Here is a 12139-nt window from a genome sequence, read left to right on the forward strand (position 1 = left end):
ATTTATGTGGAAATACATAATTTGTCATTGTGTAGGAAGAAGGTCATGGTATCAGTGCTTGTCTCAGATGAATTTTAATTCATTCAAAGCTGTCTTTCAGAATGGCTATACTCTCAGGCAGGAATCTAAAAGCTGAAATCAATCTTCTATCTCTTTCATAATTTCTTCCCTAATTTGCGTTTTTCTAGGCCTTCCTGAAATTTGTTCCAGTCCTTAATCTGTGTTAACTTCAGTCTGAATTCACAGACTGATTTTTAACAGAGCTTTACCACCAGCAATAACCATTTTAAGTGTAAATTCTCATTCCAGAGTTTTATTTTTAGCTTCAGCATAAGAGGATGACTCCAGGTACTCTGCCAAGCAGACAATGTGATCAAGAAAATCATGCCAGAGATTTCAGAAGGCGAATTCACATAATCGATGCCTCTGCCACACTGGCTGTGCCACTGCAGCGAACAGCCTATTGCTGTGTCCAGGTAATCGAGTTGCTTCTTTGGCTCCAGTGGCTGCATGCTATGTCGGGGAGAGCTGAGCCTTGGCACAGAAATGACAATAACCAAGCTTATGATCTGACATACAACCCATTACAAAACTGCTTATCCTTGGCTGCTTTCCAGTTACAACACAGCTTCTTTTCATTTACAGAGGAAGGTGATTTAGAGAAAGTAAACCAACTAATTCTAAAAGCACAGCCTGTCCCCAGTTTCCTATAAGGAAACTGGGCAAACATAATACGGACTGTAATCTGTGTAAGTGGGTCCAAAGCTGGGAATTTCCACTTGACAAGCACTTCTGAAAACTGGTGCAATAATCATGAATGATGAATCCTGTGAAGAATAACAGCAACAGGGATGACAGTTTCCAGTAAGGCTGCCACGATAAGAACAAACCAGACAGTGCTGGGAACCCCTGACAGAACTAGAGAGCAACACAGTGTGATAAAGGAAGAAACTGCCTCAATATAGCAAAGGCCATTAGTGTCAATCATCTTTGATGTGGGTGCGTGAGGAAGTGTGACTTTTTCTTCTCAGCTAGTTATGGGTTATTTCAGATGAGAAAACCCCTTGGAATCTGTACAGATAAGACCGAGCAAACTCTGGCCTTTGCAGGCTGGAATTTTTCTATGCTGCCCAAGGGACTGCCACGGCTCAGGCTGTGCTCATTTGAATGGTCTTAACTGGTTTGTTGTAGAACTGAGAAAAATCACTGCACCTAAGGAGGGCACAGATCAGTTGGGAGGGTCTAAGTCACAGTTTTTTTCCGCAGTAACCAATCCTCAGCTTGCTAGCACCTGCTCAAGGTTAATGAAGTTACATTAAAAAATATTAAAACCCTCTATAGGTTATACTTTTCTTAATAATAACCAATGAAGGGAGCACGATAAGGAACCTCCATAGGAGGTCAAGGATATAGTATCCTTACTCCTTGGATATTTGGAACATCTGAAAGAAGAGGAAGAGTCTTTCAGTGTAGCATCATCTAGCCTATACACTGATGTTGGAAACTACTCCTTCCAGCAGGCTGCTTTCTGCAGGAGGTAGGTGGAAGGCTTTGCAGTGGCCAGTAACACATGGAGTTGCAGCTCTTAAGCTGCAGCAGTTGGAGATAGGGTAATATTTACATTTCCAAAGAGCTCCAGGGGTCTCAGAGATCTGGGTTGCTGCAGACAGTCATGCTGAATGCACTTCAAATAGTATGGTTTACCACTGCTTTTCTCCATGTGGGTATTTGAGTGAATGAACCAGCATTTTCACTTTTACTGAGGCATATTAAGTGTGAAAGTTGAGAAAGAGATCAATCACTGGATGTGCCCGGCTTGCTGTAGATGTTTGCTCTTTTGCAGGCTAGCTCGTGCCATGTTGTTGGATGATGACACACTGATCTGAATTATGGAAATACTTAACAGGAATTTGTTGCTGATATATAGTAAGCCACAGGAGTGTAAACAGATCAAAGGTGATAAGAAATGGCTATTTCCTCTTCTGGGTGAACTTTCCAGCTTTCACATATGTGCTGAACTAGTTATGCAGTCCCAGGCATCAAAACCTTGTCCTTGGCTAATGTTCTGTGTAATGAATTTTTGGGAAAATAATTACCTATGACAACATCAGTCTGATTAGACCTATCTGAAATAAGAGTGACAGATTTATGCTAAACAGGAAAGGGTAGCATTTTTTTCCAGCTTTTGAATCATGACAGGGTTGGTCAAAGTTTTATTATGAATTTCAAATTTAGTATAGAAAGGAAAAATAGCTTTTTTTATTCCTAACTAAAAACTCATTTGGGGTATGGTTTCTGATCAGTTGTTCTAAGCCAAAAAGACATGCAGTAGGTCTTTTAATAAATGACTGTGTCCCTTAATGTCATTTGTTAAGTGGAGTTAAATAGGAAGGAGTAAGTGTCTCATGAGCTGCTTTTTCAAGCAGAAGCAGATCCAGCTCAGCAGCAGTTTCTGTGTAGATACATGCAGTAGGAAGTCTTCTGGGGACCAGGAAATAAGAACAGAGGATAAGGCCATATTTATGTAAGTTCACAGGCTCTTTAAGATCTAAGTACAATGTGCTAGTGTTGCAGTATAGACAGAAGTGCTCTCAAAGTGAGGAAACACATGCTTCTCTTGAAAAGGCTTCTGTAAAGTGAATGTGGGTTTGTAGAGCAGACACGGGCAGGCACAGGCTTGGGGACTCGAGTGTGGGTATCACCGTCCTGTCACCCCAGTGTAACTTCCCTTCTGGCAACACCAGCCTTGTGTGGGCCAAAGGCTTTTTAAGTGATGGCCTCAGGCAGCCAGTCATTCAGCACGTTGTATCTGTGCTCTGTGTTTGTCTTTCCTTCTGTAGCTAATTCCAGTAAGGAGCTGCCTCCTGCAGCTGGCATTTTCTCACCAAATGACAGGGTTATTTATAGATATTCTTCCGTCTGCTCTCTCAGGAGCATAATATTTCCACTTCCTTGTTTACTTTTACTGCCTTTCCTTCCATGGAGTAAAAGGAAAGGTGATCAATTTTTGCCACCTATCAGGACCAAAACACTATCTTTTATTGTTTTGTATATTTTTTTTTTCCCATGGGAAGCTCTGGCTTTATTAAAAAACAATAAAACTAAAACTAAAAATAAGGGAGAAAACTATTTTCATTCTGAAAACTCTGAATTCTGAGAAAACCTTAGACATTTCAAGCCATCCTAATTAGTAACTGTGAATTAGTTTTAATAATAAGAGTGGAAGATATGTGGATTCAGGGGTGACAAAGTTGAATTTCTGAGACACAGTCTTGTGGGGCTGATAAAATGTTTGAGTATATGAGGATTATGGGGATGAGGAAGAGGTGAAGGCAAGTTGACAGCATGTTTGCTACCTGTACAGTAAAATGAACAAATACTACATCCTGTGTTTAGTCAGACAGCTCTCATATGGTTTGTGTAGCTCATGGTTGTTCCTAGGCAAGCTGAGCTACAACCTACTCATTCACTTTTCTTTCTTATCAGATTTATAAGAACACCTCCTTTTCAGTAGCACAGGGACAATCTACCCTATGAGCTCCTTTGTGTGACTCCTCATTTTACCTTACTCACAATATTTTTGCAGTGTCACTTCTTCCTAGAAACCAAAGCACTTCTGTGTTACCTAATTCCCAGCACGAACTTTCCCAAGCTTGTTTTTGGTTATATCGTCAAGTCAGCACTTGAAACCTTTTAAAACTTCTTTCGGTGTATTTCTGGTGCTGACTGAAAAGGAGACGTTGAGGTCAAAACACACAGAGTATAGCAGCAGTGACAAATGCATGGCCTTCCTGCACAGGTCCCTGTTGGCTTTACAGCCCTGTGGCTCTGTATCAAGGAATCATGTGATTTTGCAAATGAGTGTGGCAGATGTGACAAGAGATAAGCAATTTACAGTGAGGGACTATGCATGGGATTAGGCATTGAGACAGTTGATAGTAGGTGAGAGGCAGTGCCTGCAGTGCTGAGGGGAGCAGGCAGTGAGGGGGCCCAAGATTAATAGGCATTTTGGGTCATGCATAAAAGAGTGTGATGCGCTGGCACATTGGGAGTTCTGGATGTAGGCTGCAGCTGCAGCTGCTGGGGTACTGAGGCAGTCTGGGGAAATAGAGGCTCGTTACTGAATGTGAATGTCTGCATGTACCTGGCCTGGCAGGTAGAGTCCCTGGCCCACCACCTCCCAGCCCAGGGGACTGGGCTAGGTCCTGCTGTGCATGAAAAAAAAGGGAACTCTTCTTCAGTTAACTGACAGAAGATGCTATCACACAGATCTGAAATTATTTCACATTTATTACATTTCTTTTATTGCCATTGCTCTGAACTATAGTTCTCCATGAGGAGTCACCGGTCAGTCACGCTAAGCTTTAAACATAAAAGTGTGTAAAAACAAAAGTGATTCTGCAGGGTGTTTCCCAGTAGATTACAAACCTGTATCTACAAGATTTTGTAGAGTCTTGGTTACAGTAATTAGTGTTTCTACAAAGACAGTGAAAATAACATGCTTGTAGAGAGCTGGAATTTGGCTGTGAAACACCAGTCCATCTCAGATTTATTAGTCCATAAAAATTACAGGCATAAAACCAGGCTTCTTTGGGGATTTTATTAAGTCTGTTAAAAAAATCTAATGCTATAAAAATGTGATATAATTTGTGACATCCCTTAAGTTACCAAAAAAGGACTGAATCAAATTTAAACATACTGTCTATGCTGCTGCCAAAAATATAAAATCATGCTTGAGTGCCACAGCCTTATTTTATAGCACTTGCCTACAGATATATTTTATGGTTCAGATAAGGCCTTTTGAAAATAGACATTTATGAATCTTTTATAAAGGGGAATCTTCTCTGGGCATTGCTGTAATAAAATCATATCTCTACAAAACAGATGATAGTGTCACTTTGCCTGTTACCATGCAAGAGAGTTGTTGTTTCAAAGTCTGGTCACAAACCACACATACAAATGCTCCAGTTTGGAACAGCAAAGTTTTACGTTATCTTTTGTTCAGAAATTTTACATTCTCTTCAAGTTCACTTGTTCTAAAATTGAAAGCGAAATTCTGACACGAATAGTCTTGGCTTTAGAGAACCTGCAAGCTAAGCATGGTTTAACTCTAAAGTCCAGTTCTCCAGTCCATGGTGAGTTCTCAAAAGCAATGATAGACCATTGTTAAACATTTTATTACAACCTGAAGTTGCTATTGCTGCTAAATGCACAAGGGCAAAGGAGAGAGACTTTTGTTATTCACTGCGTTTGGTTGTAGTTTCACTCCGTGGTTCTGATTTGGCCCTCTCTTATCCGCTTGAGCTAGGAAAAAGCCCTGTTGTAGTTCTGGGGACAGTTCACTCCAGGACCTTTTCTCAAAAGGTACCATGTATATATGACTATCCCAGCTTTGGCTCTCTTCCCTTGTACAGTCTTTCCATGATATATGAACACTTTTTGCCCTCCCATTCACCTCCAGACACTGCCATAGTATATCCCTGGGCACACAATACACCACCACCATCACTTGTAATGAAAACATCCTGATGGACTGCAAAACACCTCTTACATTACTTTAAACACTTTGAACTGAAAGAAATAGATTGAACAGTAGGATATATTAGAACCACCAATATACCACTGAGGCATGAGGAGAAGGGAGCTCACCCTTCCTGGTGCGGCATGCCACTTTTACTTAGCAGCAGTAAACTAAAAGCAAACTTGAAGCAAGCTAAACAGGGCCAAAGCATTGGCTTGAGGAGTAGCATCTATCATTCATACTTTTTGGTGTCTACTGCCCCTCTATTTGGCCCAGTTTTGCGTGGTGTATGACCATTAACTAGCAATTCCTCGGATGATGGCCAGGAGTGGCTTGAGGGATAACACGAGGCCAGGGGCTGGTCACAATACACAGCATGGTGAAGATCATGCTTTGGAAATGGTCTAGCTATGGTGTGGCAAACAAGCCAGGCTGTCCCATTCGTTTGCATGATCAGAAAACAGACCCCAGTTGTCCATCTTACTAATAGAGGTATGGCCAGTATTTCATAGCATTACAGTTTGCTACAGTAAACATAAAAGGAAAACACTAAAAAGCTGTTTAAATATGGTATGCTGTTCTTTGCAGCAAAGTCCTTTTGCAACTCTGTGACCTAATTGGCTAAATTCAGTATGTTTTTAGTGCTGTTAAACACAGCCCAGTTTCAATCAAGCAAAATTCCAACATTTCAACATTTGTTTTTGTTACGCATGAAGAAAAAACGTGAGCATGTAGCTCTTCAGAGAACAGATGTTCCCACAAAAAGCTTAATTAAAAATCTAGACATTATCCTGCTGTTTTTAAAATCTAAAAGAAATGTTATCATAGTCCACGATCAAAAAAATCCACTTTGGTTTACCGAAGTGAGCTCAAATGATTCATTTTCAGATCTTTACCTCCCATTGTACACCCAGCATAATGAAGTAATATGACTATGTAAAGTGATCAGAAGGAATTCACAATGAAAAACGTAGGGATTGAAAGGCCTCTAATCTAGTAGCTTGGGCAATAATTTGGCTGCTGATGGGATTCATCTGATCAGGTGTAGACATCTACCACTGAGTTGGTGTCTGCTCTCTTATTACAGTCACCAGACAGAAACAGACACCATTTGGAAAATGAACAAGGTTCAGTTTCTGAATGTAAATTAAACACACAGACTGAGCTAATGATCTAAGTAATTTTAATGAGTAGAAACAGGCCTTTTGGGGTGAAAACTTTTGCCAATGTTTACTGCAGAGAGAGACAGAAAAGGACTGAGGGCAGGCACAAAACATATTTAACTTGCATTTTGTATTATACTTGGGTAAGTTTCTGTCAGGTATTATTTTACTTTACACATTGCCCGAGAGACAGGTATTCGCTGCAAATTCCTTCAGCACTGGAGTCTGAAGCAGACCAGAAAGCTCCTGAATGATCTCTGTAGCATATCTCAGGATAATCAGTATAAGTAATGATAGACAATGACAATGAAGCGAGAAGCAGCAAGAGCTTTTCTGAATGCCAGGAGGTAATCAAGCTTTCAAACACATGCTTTGATCTGGCATCAGATCACTCTGTGCTGCAGTTATTAGAACAGTCTGGTGGATAACTTAGTCAGGCATGTCTTTAAACACCACAAGTGAACAGTCATAGATTCTGAACAACAAGGATTTTTTTGTACTTACTGCAGGTTTGACATGTCTACAGGACTAACAAAAAAGAAATGTAAATGTTTCCATTTCTGAAGAGCTCAGAGTTAGGAATGCCTTGCTGGTGTCTCCCGGACAGTGGAGACTGTAGGCTTCCTCTCAGCTCCTTCTGATTGCTACAGTGTTTTCCAGAATCCAAGGGGAATCCCATGACACTGACCAACCCAAACCTTCTGTACCCAAGCCTTCTGTTGTCACAGAATGGAAGTGGGAGAAAAGCATCCCATCACTGCTCAGCCTAAAGCAAGATGGATGCTGTGATAACTGAAAATCTCTTCTGTTCTAATCTTTGCTACCCTAATTGGCGTCAGCAAAACCTTGATAGGCTTTCTGATCTTTCTCACCTGAAAGAGACTCTCTAACACTGTGTGACGTATTGCAGCTCTCCACCCCAAACTACTGTCTGGAGATGTAAGAAGCACTGAAGCAACCTGTCCCTAAATTTGATAATGCTATATTAGCAGATCCTGACATTGTTTCTATATGGACAAGGTATTTCTTAAAAATCCACTCTGCTGAAACGATTGGAGAATTTTTGCTAACCTAAATAAGTTCAATTATGCTCTTCCCCAGAGCTCACAAATCCCGTATAGGAACAGTGGCCTAAAATTTAGGTGCCAAACAGTATAGGATGTGCTTTTGGATCATGCATATTGGCTGCCTCCTTGGTGTTGCTATAGCCCTAATGGAGGCAGAGAGTATGCCAATCTCACAGCATTTAAGAACTCTCCAAAAGGATAGCAGGGTGCATAAAAAGCTCTTACAAGATGGTCAACATGGACTTAGTAGTGAATGTAAAAGTATTGTTATCATTTTTAATGGCCCATTTTCTGTTGATGTTGCGCTGTTTAAATTGTTTTTCATATGCAGAGAAACAGAATCAGATGTCTCTGCAGGGTCAGTGAGAAAGACATTTGAAAAGCAAACCTAAATCTCTGATGACGTGTTACTTACAGAAAGCTCTGGATTTAACAGCTGGCAAAGTATTCCTGTAATCACTGTTCCTCACTTCTGCATATTATGAGTTAGGTGTTGCCCTGTGTTTCTCACAGCAGAAAACCCTTCAAAAGACTTCTCTTTTGAAGGATTTTCTCAAGGTAGCCTATATTACCATAACTCTGATGCCCAGTCTTACCTGCCGGGCTTTCTTCAGCAAGGGAACTGCTATGTTATAGGCATAGGCTGTTCTTTGTGTGCTTACTGTGAAGTGTGAACCACCACAGAGTGCATGCCCACTGTGTGTCTATATAGGCAGGTATAGATATATAAATATTTACACTGATGTGTCTTAAATATACACAGCAAAGAGACTGCAAGGCCAGGTACAGGTGCCATGCATATGTCAAGAACTCTTATACAGTTCTTCACACTCAGAGCTAAACCAACTTCTCACTTCTAAATCTGCTTTCCTTTCATCCTGTCCTGGCTGTCTTGCATCCCAGGGTGATGGTATCTCTGGTATCTTCACTCATGTAACTTTTCTGGCAGGGACTGACTAGTAGAAAAGTAAAGAAGGCACTATTCAGTCTCTTGGCCAAGTTCAGTCACTTTGAATCCTTAACAAATAAGCACATGTACACACTGTTTTGCATCCCCATGCAGAACTGTGGAGAGATTAAATTAAACTGAGGAAATTAAACCAAGCTCTCTAAGCTTTGAAGAAAAGGTTTTTCTTCAATCATAAGCAATACACTCTACACGCGGGTATAAATAAAGGGAACATGGAGGAAAAGAAACAAAGTTCATGTCATTAATATCCCCAAACTACCACCCTCAGAACACACTAGTGCCAGGCTAGATCCAAGTTTTTCCCCTTTGAGGGTAGAAGCAGCATGTAGTGGCTTACCTCAGACAACCACAATAGCCATCACCTTGTGTGCTCATTGATCTGGAAGATTATGACCTTTGCACTTGAATCTTATTTTTCAGGTCATGGCTGAAAATGAAGGTCTGGATTTTCCTGGAGAACTGCCTAAAATTCTTTTTCTCTAAGCCAGTTGCCAGTGGATAAAGAAAGACATCCTCACTTGGAGGTCTACTGGGTGACAAGACACCCGAATGGAAGGCAAGTCACTTGAGCAAACTATTAATATTTTCTGTGACAAAGAGGATGAAAGAAAGCAAGGCAACAAGAAGAGCAAAAAGATACATTTGATGTATGAACAAGCTTCTTAATCCAATGTTTTCCACTGCAAATGACAAAAGATAACTTCCTTTGTACAAGATATTACCCGGTAAGTTTTTGATGGTAAAGGTTTTTTAATGTTGCTATATTGTTTGCCGAATATAGAGTAATAGGACATCTTTTCTGGGATTGCAGGAATGGGGAATTAATTTAAACTTATGGCTAACTTATCTCACGTACAGGAAGTTCAGTTTTAGGGGAACTCAGAGTTTTCATTTGACATGGTGACTAGAAATTACGTGGCTGACTTCGTAATCAACCGGGAAAGATTTAAACTTGTAAGTTCCTCTTTTGTATTTAAGTGGCAGCAGCAGTTTCTTTCTGCATCTTCCCTAATAGGGGAGGTTTTGAAATGTCTTGTGCACCATGAGTTGCTCATATGGTTTGGGAATCCCTGACCAGAGGCCAGTCTGAGCTGGCTCCCCCAGTTCTCCCAGCCTCTCACACGTACATATTCCAAGGCTCTGCTCAGAAGAGATATTTTTGGCTATGTCAGAAAGCTGTGTTTTTTATTCCAGGAACCCATCTGAAGAATTTACGTATCAAAGCCCATGCTGCCAAGGACAAGGAAATTATAACTGCAATGCAAAGGATGTTTAATAAAACCAAGATATGATCCTAATGAAATAAATGCTTATTGCATCCACTATTGCAAGCAGGGGATTTTAATGTGTGTAAAGGTATAGGACAGAAATTCCTGCTGCTTAAAGAGGTGGTATAATTATTTTAATGGGATAATAACTAGGTGAAAACACATTGAGGTCATGTCAATGAGATCTTTTACAAACAGAAATGCAGAAATCGCACCTGTGGATGGGAAGACAGTGTTCTGTGATTTGTCCATATATTGTGGACGCAGTCCCACAGCAGCTGAAGGACAGGGGAAGTGCAGGTACTTTCCTCTCTGCTGGTATCTTGCTCTTCTGAGCTGCGATGTGCCTGAACTTGCTGCCTTCACCCTCCAGCCTTCATTGCTGATATTCCAACTGTTTCTGCAGACCCCCTCTGACTGGTTGAAATTGCCTTTTTAAGCATATGTCAGATCTTGATGAACAGTCAGTGTCTTGACAAATGACAGTCCCGTGTACAGTCATACAGCTATGCAGAAGCAGCATATCCTTGTCTTCCTGGTACCTGATTGTCACTGCAACTGAAGCAAACGGAAAAGTCACTCAAGCAAGTGTCCCTGGGTGTGGAGAATGTGAAACTGAGCAAGACTGTTGCTCTTCTGGAGGTTATGGTCACCATCAGGAGAATGCGCACCATTGCCGAGCCTACTACTGTCCTTCAGTGGGGTGTGAGAAAGTTTTGGTAGAGGCCCAAAGGATTTCTCAAGAATGGCTAAGAAATAAAGCCAAAAGCAGTTGTACATGCTGTCTTTCCTGTGCAAATACAATTTGAAGGAAAAATACAAACAGGGCTACTTTATCCAGGAGTAGTGTTTCCATCTTTTTGAGAAGATGGCTTAATCAACAGCTTTCTGTCAAGTTAGGGGGGAGAATGTGCTTAAAGTCAGGACAATTTTATGCACTTGGGAGACAGAGAGGTTTTATTTGCACATGAACTTTGTCTTTCAATAGAATGTGTTGAGAAACACCCCTCATGAAAGGTCTGAAAGCCGTAGTCTCTTTTACTTTTTTTTTTTTTTCTGGCAACATCATGTATACTTTTACTCTCAGGTCACCTACAGAAGGAAGGGAGTCCAGACGTGACAAGCTCCAAATCTTCTCTCAGGGAGGAGGGGTTGGTGTATACATTTTTTCAGCTACTGGTGGTGAAGTTGATGGCTTAGGATGGCTTTGGCCAGTCATCACAGCTGAAGGAGTGAGCTCCTTCATTCTCTGTTTGTCTCCCCTCACTCTCAGCTGCATGACTTCCCTGTTCATCTTGCACCCATTTGCACTAGTCAGACCCTGAACTGATTTAAGTCCTTTACTTAGCAGAAAACTGACCCAAGAAAAAAAATGGTTGTCTGTTTGTTTTGAGATACGTTAAAGCTTCATGGAAAGAGAGGTAGAGATGGCAGGAAAACCACCTCTTTTAGAGACCATATATTTTTCACTATTCTGTTTAAATTTAACCCTTTCTTCAGAGGGGGTTGATCCCTGCCCTGAGAAAAGGATCTAGTTCCACTGGTACTGAACTAAACGTTTTAATCCTGTTAGTGTTTCCCCCAGAGAATGAGTTCCTGCCCCCTCTGAAATGGGAGGAATTGGCTTTAATGGAACAATGGTATTACCTCTGTTTGTGGAAACTGTTTGAGATTGCAAATGGGAATTTGTATCCCAAGCTGATAATGGTTCTTTCCTGCCTCTGCAAGACATGTTTTCAGGGTTCAAATGGTTGATATCTTGCCACAGTTGCTATGCAATGAAAGCTGTGTGAGAGAGTACAGCGAGAAGCATCAAACTATATGACGTGGAAGGGTGTGAATCGCTGCAGAAGCATGGTACAAGACTTACTCGTTGCATAGGAAAGTCGATCGGAATTTGGGGAATCTGAATTCTGGCCTGTGCTTTTCCCACTGCTTAATGACCTAAAGTGAATCACTCAACCCTTCCGTGTGTTACCTTTTGTATAAACGACCCTGAATTGATAGCCACTTCTTGCTTTGACATCAAGCAATAACAATCCCTCTTGTGTAAAAGGTAAGTTGTAAAGTGTCACAACAGAGGACATAGAGTGTGTCTCCTGTGGAACTGCACCCTTTCCTTCACCGGTTATCTGCTGTACCAAACCCAA

The 12139-nt window shown here is 41.0% G+C and overlaps 1 long non-coding RNA gene across 1 annotated transcript; it reads left to right on the forward strand.

Moving 5' to 3' along the window:
• Positions 1–1295: 1295 nt before the first annotated feature.
• On the forward strand, positions 1296–10106 carry LOC136007081 (uncharacterized). Its single transcript, XR_010609459.1, has 3 exons — positions 1296–1537; positions 9142–9446; positions 9916–10106. It is a non-coding gene; the product is annotated as an uncharacterized LOC136007081 (long non-coding RNA).
• Positions 10107–12139: the final 2033 nt, after the last annotated feature.

The sequence above is a fragment of the Lathamus discolor genome, chromosome 1 (genome assembly GCF_037157495.1).
Source record: "Lathamus discolor isolate bLatDis1 chromosome 1, bLatDis1.hap1, whole genome shotgun sequence".
Lineage (NCBI taxonomy): Eukaryota > Metazoa > Chordata > Aves > Psittaciformes > Psittacidae > Lathamus > Lathamus discolor.